At 33.9% G+C, this 14,791-nt stretch overlaps 1 protein-coding gene across 1 annotated transcript in view; it reads left to right on the plus strand.

The window, feature by feature from the left end:
• Positions 1 to 1,514: 1,514 nt before the first annotated feature.
• The window catches only part of LOC118201691 (synaptotagmin-15-like), a 94,888-nt gene continuing 81,611 nt past the window's right edge, over positions 1,515 to 14,791 (plus strand). The window contains exon 1 of the mRNA XM_035373833.2: positions 1,515 to 1,667. The gene's annotated coding sequence lies outside the window, so the exon portion shown is untranslated. The remainder of the gene's footprint in view (positions 1,668 to 14,791) is intronic.

Here is a 14,791-nt window from a genome sequence, read left to right on the forward strand (position 1 = left end):
GCGATTTATACCCACATCTTAACCAGTGTGTTAAGACAATATTAGTCTAAATGATAACAACATTTAATGACTTATTTAATAAATACTGACAGTTCAGTCAATGATGAATGGAACAATTAGTCTTTACCAAAAGATAACAAGTGTTGTCCCTCACCCATCATTAATTAAATTAATTTTAATTTTAAATAATAATAATCGAATGGTTTACATTTTCCCCATTAAAATCGTAATTTAAAAGTATAAATTTCAAAATATATTTACATAAAAGAGAAATAAATAAACTAAAATTAAAATAAAATTGTAATCTCATTAAAATGAAGTTCATAAAGTCCACAGTATGTGGATGCCATAAAATTCGATGAAGTACTCATAAAATCGGTCATATAAAAATCAAAATGCTATAATTAAGCCTTTACAGCTGATGTTCATAAAATAAAGCTTATAATAAAATAATGAAAGTTTGAAAGACGAATTAAGCATTCTACTATTATATTCATATTTTTAAGCAGAATGAAAAATAGATTTCTAAAGGCAAAAAGCATTATCATAATTTTATAAATTTTAAGACTAAGGTGTCTGATAAATTAGGAATCTTTTGAAAGAAATGACATTAGCTGCAGGAAATTTAATATGGCAGTGTTTTGTTAAGGGGCATTCCATTACACACTGATATGAAAATCTTATGACATCAAAAACCAATATCCATTATTGGCAAATTCATGCGTATAGTTAAACGCGGCGAAGGGACCATGTCTTGTTATATATTTCGATAACAGTGGAATCCAAATTTTGCGATTTAAATTAATTCTTAGCAGAAAATCAAAGATGTCGTTTACTGTGGTCCCACAAATATTCCGCTCTTCTTGCATTTTTACTTCCTTGTACCAAGTAAAGGAAGTACTGCAATTACGAAAAGTTCCGAGTATCATATTTCAACGAAAATATCCATTTTGGCCGCTATCGAATGCAATTTTTTGTTAATAAGATAATGATTATCTTGACTCTAAATAACCTTGAATTATTAAAAACATATAATCTTTCTATTAAGTACTTAATACCAGTATAAAATCAAATGAATTTTAATTAGTTGTATTTTTAAAATATACCTGCAGTAACATATGTTAAAAAATTGCTTTCGACTGGAACAAAAAAAGGTAATTCTAATTTACGAAAGTTCTCATTCGAATAAAATTTCAGAAGCCATGGGTTAGATGATTAAGATGTGTAAATGTATTGCAAAGTGACTATGTTTTATAATTCATATTTTTATATAACAATATTATAATTGCCGAAAACAATCCCCCTTAATTATTCAACAAAATAGTATTGCTCCAAATCGTGTCTCCTCCACCCCCCCAAAAAAATAACAGAGCAATAAAAATTCCGACTCGAATGTTATCGTTTATCGATAAACCGATTCGTATTAAATTGAAGCTCTGATGCCAAATATGGCAACCCACTCTGAGAAACGCGCATCAGGTGTTTTGTTTTCACTGAAGCCTTCGACTTGCGCATGCTCTGGAGAGAAGCAGAGAACAAATGAAGCCTCCATACGCTGGCAAGTGGGCACCGTAATGGGACTTTTAAATTAAAGATCATTTTAAATCACGTGCCGGATGCCGGAAACTGCAGACTGCATCAGCGAAAAAAAGGAACTTTCAGGAAAGGTAAGTGGAATAGAGAATTCTGACAAAATAAGCTATCCTCACCTTAATCAGAAGTGCCGATCTTCTGTTGTTGAAGCATAACAGCTGTTTAAATCATATGGTTGCGGAATTTTTTTTTCGTTCTTCCATATGCGTGGTGTTAAAATCGCCGGTCGGAATCACGAAGAATACCGATAGAGTTTGATTTGTTCTACCTGAACGCTGATTTGTAATTTTAATTTTAATTTTGGTAAGCTCTTATTTTACGGATAATGATTTAATCATTTAATCGCAAATGAATCTGTTGAAATGATGAAAAGTGCTAAATGTAGTTTCCTTTTTAGTTACATAGATTAAATCTGGATATTCATTTATTAAATGGGAAATAGATAACGAATTTATTGAGAAAATTATTTTTTTGTCGTAACATATGTTTCATACTGGTTCGAAACCTGCATATTACGTGCAGATCTTCTAAAAATATATGAAATAAGTACTTTTATCATCATTTATTTATTATGTTGTTCTCCGTTGGCTGTTCCTTATTTAAAAAGCATAAGGGACGACGAAGAATACTCTTTTATTCTATGTTGTTTTCAAAAAAGATTATGTACGTGCTGCATTTCGAGAGATTTGCGTTAAATTATGGTTTGTTTTGCACACTTTTATAGAATTTATGATAATATTAATAAATGAAATATCTGTTAATTAAAAAGATACTTGCAGTCTGATCCTTTAGAATTTAGCTTAGATTCCGGACAGGGTTGAAAACCGGCAATCTGTCTCAAATGAGAGATTTTTATCAAAGAAATCAAAAGTGAATATTTTTTACAATATGCATTACTCTCTTATATATATATAGATGATATGAAATATAAAAAGAAATGGTAAAATTTTTGAGTTTCTGAACCCGAAATATTATACTACGCAAATCAGTAGGTAATCATATAAGTATTTAATTGTTAAAATCAGGTCAGTTAATTAAAATTTTAAAAAAAAAATGTGAGCTAGCGTTTTTGACTCATTATGTCTGCATGTCGCTACTGAAGTTTTATATCATTTAGTAATTACTTATATATATAGAAAAATTAAAGAGAAACTTTCTTATCAAAATGCGCAGTATACTATAGACTATTATTATAATTGTGCAAATCGTATAAATATTGGTAAATAAACTAATCTCCACAAAATAGCAAATTTTTATGAAAAATGGTTTAACTTAGTCTAGGAGCTACACTTAAGTTCTCGGTTGATCTTAACATTCTTATTATAACTGAGTTTTGTAAAACTTTTATTGAGAAGAATATTATTTTTCTGAAAAGCGCTATATAGCTGTAAAATGAAACATGACTTGAACATATTAGCTTCGCTTGAATTCCAAAACCGGATCAAACATGCTTCGCAAAATGAGAAATGACTCGTATTTATTCAAGTTTTAACTCAGGGAATGCTTTTTCAAATGTATTTTAAAATACATACTTTTGTGATTTAGTAACCTGCAGAATGTCCGAACTAAGAATTAACATATGATAAATTTGTAATTCAGTGTTGTTAATTGTTTAATTTTATTTAAACTATGTATTATATTATTATTCTTTTACAGCTTTACTAAGAATCGCCGAAATTAAACTGAAAAGTGTGTTACTATTAATCTATGTATATTGTTATGGAAATGTGCTAAAATAGATATTGGTACATATTTTTTGTGGTCCGAATGCGAATATATTTCAGTTTCTTATGCTTTGCACTTTAGAAAAGTTACTCAATTTTCAATTAAAAATCCTTATAATTAATTGAATGAAAACGTTCCGTTTACGTTTTTAGCAGAGAGAAAGATTAATTGGGTTTTATATGAATAAATACTAGTAACGCTGATGTGTGGAATATCTGGGCTCGAAGAAAAAATGTATATTTCCTTAAATAGTTTTCAATTTTTTAAAAATATTTTACAGCAGTCTCAAAATATTTTGTAAAACGTTCGTTTAAATGCGTTTTTAATAAACAAAACTCATCATTAGTGCCCAAAATCGTTGTGTCGAATGTTTATTAAAATTAGTATTAAAATATTTTACAGTGTAAACAAAATCAAACATTTAATTATGTCATAATAGTTTTGTTGGTCTAACTGAACAGAGAACGATTCCGAACAAAAGTTCTGTTCAATATTTAATATTTGCCTCCCATTATATTTTCATTATATTCTATACTGGTCAGTTTTTGTAATTTTATTACTCTTAAATTACTGGTTTAGTTTAATTTTGTTATGATTTATTTTATCTAGCATGAGTAGTTTAATTTTTTTTTTAAACTCATTTTGGTTGAGAATAAGTGGTACCCCATAAAAACCATAGCAGCACTTAATTAACTTTCTATCTTTGTGCTAAAAAATTCTGGGTCAGGTCTTTACCAGTATATGTATGTACTGGCAAAGACCTGAATGATACAAATTTAAACAGCTTAGCTCATAACTTTAAATAGGTCAAGGAATTACTTCCTCTTCGAATTTAAATGGAAAACTCATTCAGCTAAAGCATAGATTTGAATACGTGAAAAAGTATTTGAAAAACTAATTTTTAGCTGCCACTGTAACAACTTTTCCAAACTGTGCAATCTATGATGTTAAAAAATATTTATTTATTTATAATAATAAGAATGCAAACGTCTCGAAACTTATCATTAAAGAAGCAGTCAACGAGCTAAGAAGTAAGTACGATTGTACTAAAAGGAATAAATTAGCGTAATGTGCTGCTAAATTTTAAATGAAATTTAAAAGTAAGGTGCGATCCAACTCATCAGCAAGAAGACATGAATTCTACCAAGTATTATAATACATGAAAACAGCAAAGTAAAAATCTAACATACGAACTAAGACATTGATTTGAATGTAGAAATTAAAAATTAAGAAAGTAAATGTGCAAAGATTAATCTCCCTCGTTTGGAGTTTCATAACAGAACTTGTCAAGGGAAAAAGTGTTTTGAAACTCCATACCTGGTCGATTAATTAGATATCCAAGACAAATTTCGTTTCGACTAATTCACTGAGACTTGGAAGCGTAGTACTTTATCAATTAGTTAACGAATTAATATAATTAAGAGTCTCATTGAATTGTCTCTTTTCCCTATTTGTCTTAGTTTTCCAGCATAAAAATATGAATTGTGAAATTTTTTTTCATTTTTACAAAAACAAGTTATAAAAATATTGCATTAAAAATATGATATACAAACAGGGAAAACTTGTGAACACATGAAAATTTTTATTATGTAAAAAGTAAAAAAATTGAAAAGTACAAATTCAATTTATTAGGCTCAGTTAAAGTATAGCATGTATTATATGTGTTATTTATTACATTAATCACATATGGTACTAAAAGTATATAAATAAATCTATAAAGAAGTATATGTATTCGCTTTTAAATCCCTCGGCTATAAGCAAAGTATGTTTTTACTTCGAGAGATAAATTAAAGATTGTACAAAAGGTGAAACGAAAACACTTATGAGAATTTGTAATTTGTCAGGCAGCGTAAATGTTAAAGTTCTTATGCCTTGTAAAATGACTTCGTTTCCCAGATAGCATGCATGATAAGTGCATAACATAACAACAATAAAAACAAATCTGGTGTGTACACCACATGACTTTCGTGTACGGAATATTGAATTATACGTATATTTTCCTGCCTTTCATTTAAACTTATATCCTCGAATTTCATTAGAGATACATTTCTCATTCAATTAATTCAGTTCGCGAAAAAGGAAAAATACATAAAAGCTTAAAATATCTATATTAAAAAGTGAGATATAGAAAAACATAAAACACCAAATACAGTTAAAACAATTAAAAACATCTTTTTACAATTAAAATTACAGTTACTACGCAAAAACAAGTCATTCGGCTAGCAGCCAGAAGGCAGGTTTTTCTGTGCACAAAACTGAAAGTTTACTTTTGATCTAGCTCGGCACAAAAACACAGAAGACGTAGAAACTAACTTAATTTATTGTGGACGCTATGCTGAGTCAATATATGGGATAATTTAAAAACTTAAATTATAATTCTAGAATAATTAGAATTCTAGATTAAGCATAATTTAATTCACAATAATAAAAGAATACGTTACTTTGTTGTTGCCAAGCTTAGTTTCTCTAGATTGGCAGCAAATCCACTATTCTGCTAAGTTTCAAATATAAACAAATATTGCTGCTATGGTAAAAAAAAAAAATTAGGCTTAGCCGCACATAAACAGCTTTTAAATTGTTGATAACTCTACAACTATAACATGCAGGTTAACTAAAGGCATAAAAACCTGAACCGGAAGATAAGAGCAATATGATTCAATTATTTTTAAAGCAAAAATTGCACAATTTACCAACATAAAAATAAAGAAACTAAGCTCACTGAGCCCAGTAACAGAGTATATATGTGATATTTTGGCAGTCGTGAAGCTTGGCATCAGAGTTCAGGCATGGTTTTAGCAGAGTGGTAAGGCGATATCCAAAGAAGACACACAGAGGAATTTCACTTTTAATTGCACATATTTATTTAATTCAAATAGCAGATCAATTTCGTTTTCCGACGAAGTTTTCCAAATTACATATTCAATAATGAGTTACTAAGTACAATTAAATTTTGACTTTCTGCGTCATAACATTCTAACAAAGAAAAGAAGGATGGACAGAGCAGCGAAGAGTAAAGCACAGGAGGAGAGGCGAGCTTCTGACGCAAAATGGCGCGCATTCGTTATTTATAGAAGCGGTTACGTAATGCACTGGCAAATTCTAGAAGGTACTGGTCTAGGGGGAAGATCCTGAATTGCAGAAAATTAATTGAAGGTTGCGTGCTCGCGAAAAGCAAAGCCATCGTATTTTTTTATATTTATTTATATACTTTTGGTTCGGCCGATTGCAACCAAAATAGGAGATGCAAATCTGCATGTTATAGTAGTCCTATATACAAAAGTGTAACGTTCTGAGTCTACTCGTTTTTGAGTTATGCGAGATACATACATACAGGCGCCACGAAAAAACTCTTCTGAATTCATTTTAAATCAGTTTTATAATTCGTTTTTGGGGAAAAAGAGTCCTTTATTCTATCTTTATGTACAAATGTCACGCAATAACATCGTTAAATTGCATTCGATAGCGATCAAAATGGATATTTTCTTTGATCAATGAAATTTTTCGCGATTACAATGCTTCCTTTTTACTTCGTATAAAAAAGTAAAAAATGAATGACTGAAAATGGAAAAAAGAGACGTTTTTAACGTCAAAATGTAAATAAAATGTAGCCCACAAATAACCAAAATGGTTAAAACCTTTGAATGCTGATTGTTTGTTCCGCGTTCTAGCACAAGTCAGTGGGTTGGCTATGTTGTTGATTTTTGTGGTTTTTTCCAATAGACTAAGCTGCCTGCAAACGAAAGAGTGGTAAAGTCTCTGGACACGAAATGTTCGACCTAGATTCGATTCCAGGCGAATGGACTGGCTGCATGGGCATGTTTGTAGTTTTTCCCATGTGCAATCTGGATACGAGCCAGATTTACTTAGCCGTTCCACGAAAGCATCCCTTTCCCTAGACAGGTAGGCATCATGTGCTTTAATCGTCTCATGTGTCATAGTCTAATAAACTAAACCAAATCCTTGGGTAAACGTTAATACGAGCCAGTTTACTTCGGTAAATCTTCACCAAAGGCATCCCTCTCTTTAGGCTTCAGGTTTTGCCATTTTGAAATAACCTAAATAAAATGATAATGCAGCTAATTATCCCTTTTCTGAACTTAAACCGAAGAAAAAGTTGAACTTTTGAAGGAAATTTAAGGAAATTTTTAATTTTGAAGGAAAGTCTGGGCTTTAAAGTGCTATTTCCTTTATATTGTACACTTATTCTAAGCTTTCAGCAACTCTTAATAATAAAATAATATAAATTTAATCTTTTCTCAAAGTGAATCCTTTGCAGCTGTCTTAATGAAACTTTGGGTTGACAGTGCCCTCTGAAGAAATGTTTGTGTTCCGGAGGAAGGAAACTAAATATCCGTTATCCCTTTCTACTCTAAAATGAAGATAACAAAAAACTAATTTCTTTTCCAAGTAGTTGAGCCAGTAGGTCTCATCCTGATATATTTCCGGCATTTGCAATTAGATAGCATCTCTCTGTTTATGTCGTAAAGTGGATGTATATTTGAACAGTGTGTCGTGAAATTTATCGTGCTTTTAGTACCAGCTGGAAACATAAATAATCGATTACGATTTTCTCGAAAGGATGATCGGTAAATTACCATTATTTATTTTTATTGTAATCATAATCTTTTTTTAATCTCATATATCGATAATTTAAAATAACTGACCCAGTTTCGGATGAATATAATTCCATATCTAGTAACTGAATGCTAGTTTGATATGAAGCAAAGGAAAAAGGAAATCTGTGTTTTAAAATATCATTAAAATTTTATTCACTATTTTCTTAATGAAGTGCTTCTGCTATGTTGAAAGAACAACAATATATTTGATGACTTAGGTTTCACAGTTACAGTCTTTTAATTCACCGGAACCTATATCAAGTAACTAGTTCCTTTGAGGTTAAGTTTAAGAAATTGAGGCTTAGAGTTGACTTTAGGGTACCCCTTGTATTATCGCGAAGTTGTTGTTTCATTTATCGCCAAATTGTTGTTTCGTTTATCGCCAAGGTGTTGTATCATTTATGGTAACCTGTAATTGAATGTTATGGAAACCTTGTTATGACGTAATCATTTGCATTATTCCGGGAAATTTTGAATCATGCGTTGTTTTGCAAGGGCTTTTGTGGTGTGTGTTGTTTAGGAAGTACATTGCTCGTTTCACTGTTTAGACGGCACAATGGCTGAATGTAGTAAGATTAATTTGAAGTTTCTGTACGATTTGGAACGAAAGGGGAAAAGTGCATTAATTGACTGGTGTGCAAATGAAGGTTTACTTAGTAGCCATTTTCTGAACAGTCCAGAACTACGTAGTATATTTTTTGCTCTTATTTTTGTGAATTTATGGGGCGACGCCGATATACGGATTCTAGTTCAGATAATTTTAGGAAGTTTTTGGATACTGTTAAGGAATTTTGTGTGCCACAGACTGAAGACGAACAAATTTCTAAATAAAGTAAGTAGGTATTTGGGAACTACTCTGATATACGCCCTCAAGTCACCAAATTTCTAGCCAAACTCCACGCTGCCATATTACTATCTAACTGTTTTGTCTAGATTTCAAACTTAAAGCCTAAAATGTCTCCAAAAACGCGGTTTTATCACATGCAAAAACCCCGTTTCGAACACACAATTTAAGCTAAAAATCCGAAACAAAAAACAAAAACAAAAAAAAAAAAAAAAAAAAAAAAAAAAAAATAGATAGCAAAAACGTAAAGTTTCTAACCAAAAATATTTGACAAGAATCCATGTACACAGCGACATGTTTTAACTTAAAAAAACATCTACGAATGGCACACTATAGGCAACGAACGAATCTACGAACTACGCACACCTCGCTTTAATAAATTAACATAACAACAATAAATTTCAAAGAATACCATGTACACAACGTTCTGTTTCAACTTTAAAAAACATCTACGAATTGCACAATCTACACTAAAAACAAATCAAGAAAATAAACTAAAATAAATTTCAGACAATTCAAAAACAATAATAAAAACAGAAATTCATACAAAAAACAATGAATATAACATTCTACAAAATAAAAACAATAAAATAAGATGCACTTACCATAATGAAAGCTTCTTTTAAAAGCAGAAATATCTTTCCCCCCTATCTTCTCAGATACAGAGCATACAAAGTCCAAAATACATTCGTTAATAAAATTTCGCCAGTCACACAACGTCTGTGAAGAAAACTTCCACGATTTTGCTATATCACATGCCTTCCTATGATTCAAAATTTCGAAAGTAACAATAAAAACTTCCTCCAACGTTAACTTGCTACACGAAAACCAAGATCGAAACCTTAAACTCCGCTGACACCCACATACTTTATTAGCAACAATTTTACTGCAAACCCACACAAGTCTATTAGAAACGCCATTTTTCGTCTGAATTCTCATATCAGCTCCGCATTTCGGACACATCAAACTCCGTTTTAAAAGTCCCGACTCCCACAGAAATTCCAAAAATACACTACGATCCCCATAAATACATCCGTGAACAAAAGACTCGTTAACAACTGCAACATCGTACCTTTTCATACTAAATTTACTCTGCACACAATCTAAAATACGTGGCTGAAACCTTCCCACCACGTCTTTCATCGCAACATAGGCCATTTCAAAAACACACGCGACACGAACCAACTAGCAATTAAACTACTCCACCAAAAGATTTTTCAACTTCGACATGGTTGCCATACAACACGCAGTCGCGCCAAAAACCAGCGCAAAACACATATCGCCACATTTGGTGAAATTAGAGCGTTTATCAGAGTTGTACCTATTTATATAACAGCCAGACACACTATCCAGAAAATTCATACTATGGTTCACAAATAAATAAAATCACAAATCCCTACTTCTATCATGCACAGCCATTAAAAATAATCTCCCAGACCCTCTTTCCACACCTCCAAATACCCACTGTCCCTCAACAGGATGGCCATGATGGTATTTCCTTTTGCCGAACTTCAATTCAACAACTTCCACCATTTTATCTTTTCCCCTATCTTCTCAGACACAGAGCATGACGCGAACCAGCGAGCTCCAGCGAAAGATTTTTCACGTCAACAGGGTTGCCATACAACATGCAATCGCGCCAAAAACCAGCGCAGAACACATTTCGCCTCATTTGGCGAAATTAGGGCGTATATCAGAGTTGTACCGATATTTGCTTTGTGTAGTGCTTAAATACATAACACGTTTTTCCTTTTTTATGTTATTGTTTGGTTTAAAATGTAGTTTGTTGAGATTATGCATTTTTTGTTTGCCTCTACTGTAGAACTGGGTGCTCCTTTGACTTTTTAAGTGTGTACATGAACAAACTCAAGGGTGTGTGTAAGGCATATTTTATGCATTTCTCTGTTTTATTTAAGGGAAAATAGGTCGATATGTACATGGCTAAAGTCAAGGAAGTGCGCAATGCCATTTTTGTACAATTCTGTGATTTTTTTTTAAGTGAAAATAGGTCGATGTGTACATGGATACCGAGTTTGTGCAATTCTTTGTCTTGTTATTCTGTCTCTATGTAATGGCAATGTTTGGCCAAAAAATCGGCGCTACGCAAGTAACAAATCAAAGAATTGCACAAACTCGGTCTCCATGTGTAAGGATCTTAAGTTTTACTAACGTTTATTTTATTTTAAATCTTTACTATCACTTCTTATTTTCTACTTCCGGCCAGAATTATAAGCGTGAAGGTTTTTATGCAAAGTTTGTCTGGCGAACGCCAAGTACTTAAGTTGTGGCTTTTTGCCAAGCAAGAAAGAGAGGAAGCAGTGAGTTCGAAGCAGTCCGCTTACCTTAGAAGTTACGCATATGTTATTTGCCTTCCAGGCCAGAGGTTTTAATCCTCTTGATAAATTAAACGTATTGTAGTGTTCACAGTCTCTGTGCTACATACGCTTCCTGTTATTATAAGGCCAATCTTCCACGTGTATTATTCTAAAGTTAAATTAGAGTTTAGTTTTATTTTTATACTTTTTACGTTAGACCCCGAGTGGCGGGTCATTGTATTCCGAAGTACGGAAGTTATTGTATATAGAGAAAAATAAAGGGTTTTGTATACCCTTCGTCTGTATCCTGTCTACTTACTACAATTTGTGAACATAGCTTTAGTAAGCTCTCTGTTCCTAGTCAGGTCCTTGTATGTTCCCGAAGAAGGTTAGAAGGAACATTGAACCTGATAGTGGCGCCCAACGAAGAAGAATAACCATGGCCGAGTTTCAAGAAGAACCTGTGCTGCCTGCAGAAACGGCTCAGAATCCAGAAATGCCAGCTGCCGCCCTGGAAGGATTCGGTTACATCGTCCAGACCATGCGCACTTCGATGAAACCAGAAGCAACATTTAACGGAAACTCACCGGTAACCAGTTTTTTGGAAAAATTGGATGACCACTTCATGCTCTACCCCGTGCACGAGTTTCAAAAAGTTACCTTAGCTACCAGCGCTTTGAGGGGCCAAGCGCTTAACTGGTTCAAATGTATCGGCAGAAGTCTCTTGGGTCAAGCAGGAAGTCCCACCTATACTTACGAAAATTTCAAGACTGCCCTACTAAAAGCCTTCCCTGTTGTAAGGGATCGTGCGAAATTAGAAACAGAACTTTTTAGTATATATCAACAAAGAATCGAAAACCTCTCGAGCTTTATTTTAAGAAAAATTCACGTTTTCAAGCTCTTGTATGGAAACCGTCCGGATCCTGAAATAATTCAAGTGATTTTGCCGAGGTTACTGCCCCAAGTGCAAGACTTTATTGAATTAAGAAATCCGACTACACTGGAAAAGTTATTTGAGCTAGCAATCCAGTTTGAAAGTAGAAGAACGGCGGACGTCGAAAGAAGACGCCAATATCAACAGCGAAACCAATTTGGTACGCCAAGACTACAGCAAACTCAAGCATACGGCTACGGAGAAAAAGCGAATCAGTGGGCAAGGAAACCCGAGCATTCAAAAACAGCCGGCGAACGTCGACAGTTCAATAGCAACCCAGGAAAAAAAGTCTCAAGGCCAGGGGAAAAAGAAGGAAAGCACGGAAAGAAAAAATAATTTAAACTAAAACGGATTTCTGCTGACGAGAGGGTGCGGAAATCCGAAGGCCACGAAAACCCCTCTTCCTACAAGTTAAATACAGTAATGGTGAAAAATTTGACTCTTCCGAAGATTGAAGTCTTGGTGAATAATATCCCAGCCACCGCACTCCTGGATACCGGCGCGCAGTGTTCCTGTGTGGCAGAAGTCTTTTTTAGAAAGTATTTTCGCAAATACCGCATATATAATGCGGATAATACAACAGTGTTAGCGGCGCAAGGAGAAAAATGTAAGTGCGTAGGTAAAGTACCTTTGTATATCCGTATCAAGGACGAACAAGTAAAGGTGATGTTTTTTATAGTAAAGAATCTGCAAGCACATTTGATCTTAGGAATAGACTTTCTTTCAGGCGCACAAGCTACACTGGATTTTAATGAAGCGTCCCTTAAGCTGACAATGAAACCAGTGCGTGTAGAAAAGGTTGAACCGCCAAGGTTAAATCTTGACCACCTGCCTAATGACGAGCAAGATAGAATCCGACAAGTGGTAAGTGAATTTGCTTCGTTATTTAGTGATATTCCAGGATTTACTCAGGTTACTAACCATAGTATTGACACCGGAGATGCATTGCCAGTTCGTCAAAAACCATACCGGTATGATAAGAATAAGGAAAAAATTATAGAATGGCATATTACCGATATGCTACGTAAAAAGATCATAACGCCCATCTCAAGTAGTTATGCTAGCCCGGTGGTTTTATGTAAGAAAAATAATGATTATCCTTTGGAGCATCCAAAAAGGTGGAGATTCGCAATTGACTACCGTAAATTAAACTCCATAACTAAATATCCGGTATATCCGTTACCTATTATTGAAGAAATTCTAAGGAACATAACATCCACCAAATATACGACGAGTTTAGACTTAACGACTGGTTATTTTCAAATAGGGGTGAGGCCTGAGGACGTGCCTAAGAATGCTTTTATAACCAAGTCTGGCACTTATGCATTTTTGCGTATGCCGTTTGGCCTTTCAGGCGCCCCGGCAACATTTCAGCGATGCATGGACATTGTGTTAAGACCTGTTCTTGGAAAGTCCACATTTATCTATTTAGACGATATCATTATTACTAGTGATAATCTAGACCAACATGTACAGGATTTAAGACAGGTGTTTTCTTTATTAAATGAGGCCGGTCTAAAAGTTAATGTCGAAAAGTGCAAATTTGCAGCCCCTGAATTAAAATATTTAGGTTACAAAATATCTCAAAAAGGGATCGAGACAGATGAATCAAAAATAATCGCTGTACAAAAGTATCCGACTCCAAACACGGCAAAGAAGCTCTCTTCTTTCCTAGGACTTTGTTCATATTATAGGTCCTTTATAAAATATTTTGCGGCTATCGCTGAGCCATTGTTAAAATTAAAAAGGAAAAAGGCAAGATTCTCGTGGACGGCCGAAGCCAATAGTGCTTTCGAAAAATTAAAACAAGCATTAACGCAAGCCCCTGTGTTAAAATTTCCTGAAAAGGATGAAAATTTAGAAATTTCAGCGGATGCTTCGGATTATGCGGTAGGAGCGGTACTTTCGCAAAATCAGCAGCCCGTGGCATTTTTTAGCCGAACTTTAAATCAAGCACAAAGAAACTATTCCGCGACCGAGAGACAGGCACTTGCAGTTCTGTTAGCAGTGCAAAAGTTCCGAGTCTATTTTGGAAAGGCGCCGATAACAGTATACTCTGATCATGCGGCGGTAACTAGATTGTACTCAGGGAAAAATTTATCCCCAAGGTTAATAAGATGGGCACTCAAGCTGCAAGAATATAATCTGGTAATCAAGCATACCCCTGGAAAGGAAAATATCGTAGCAGATGCCCTATCAAGGATTAAAATAGACGAACAAGGCAATACTGTAAAGATGGCAATGCTGACAGCGTGTACAATAAATTCCCGAGAAACTGTAATAACAGAACTGGGTAAGGATCCTGAGTTTGGAAGTATTTATGAGTATTTGAAGGATCCTGAAAATTTTAGCCACCAAGATATTGTGGCGATAAGAAATAGGGCGGCCCATTACGAACTAATAGATGGTCTATTATTTTATACAAAAACTACGAATTCCAACAACGAATTTCGACCTGTTATCCCAGCTAGTCTTAGATTAAATATCCTGCAAGAGCTCCATGACAGCCCTTTAGCTTCTCATGCTGGTATTCGAAAAACTATCCAACGCGTACGCGAGGCAGTCTACTTTCCTGAACTGCAAAAGTTAACAAGGGCGTATGTCCAGTCCTGCCCAACATGTCAAGCCGTTAATTATATTAATTTCCGCCCGGCCGGGTTTCTAAATAGTATTAAATCCGAATTTCCAAATGAAATAATTGGCATCGATTTATTGGGCCCTTTCCCAAAAAGTCAGTTAAATAAAAGTCGCTATCTCCTTGTTA

Source organism: Stegodyphus dumicola, chromosome 4 (assembly GCF_044657685.1).
Source record: "Stegodyphus dumicola isolate Sdum_Otavi_A_Nest chromosome 4, ASM4465768v1".
NCBI classification, from domain to species: Eukaryota; Metazoa; Arthropoda; class Arachnida; order Araneae; family Eresidae; genus Stegodyphus; species Stegodyphus dumicola.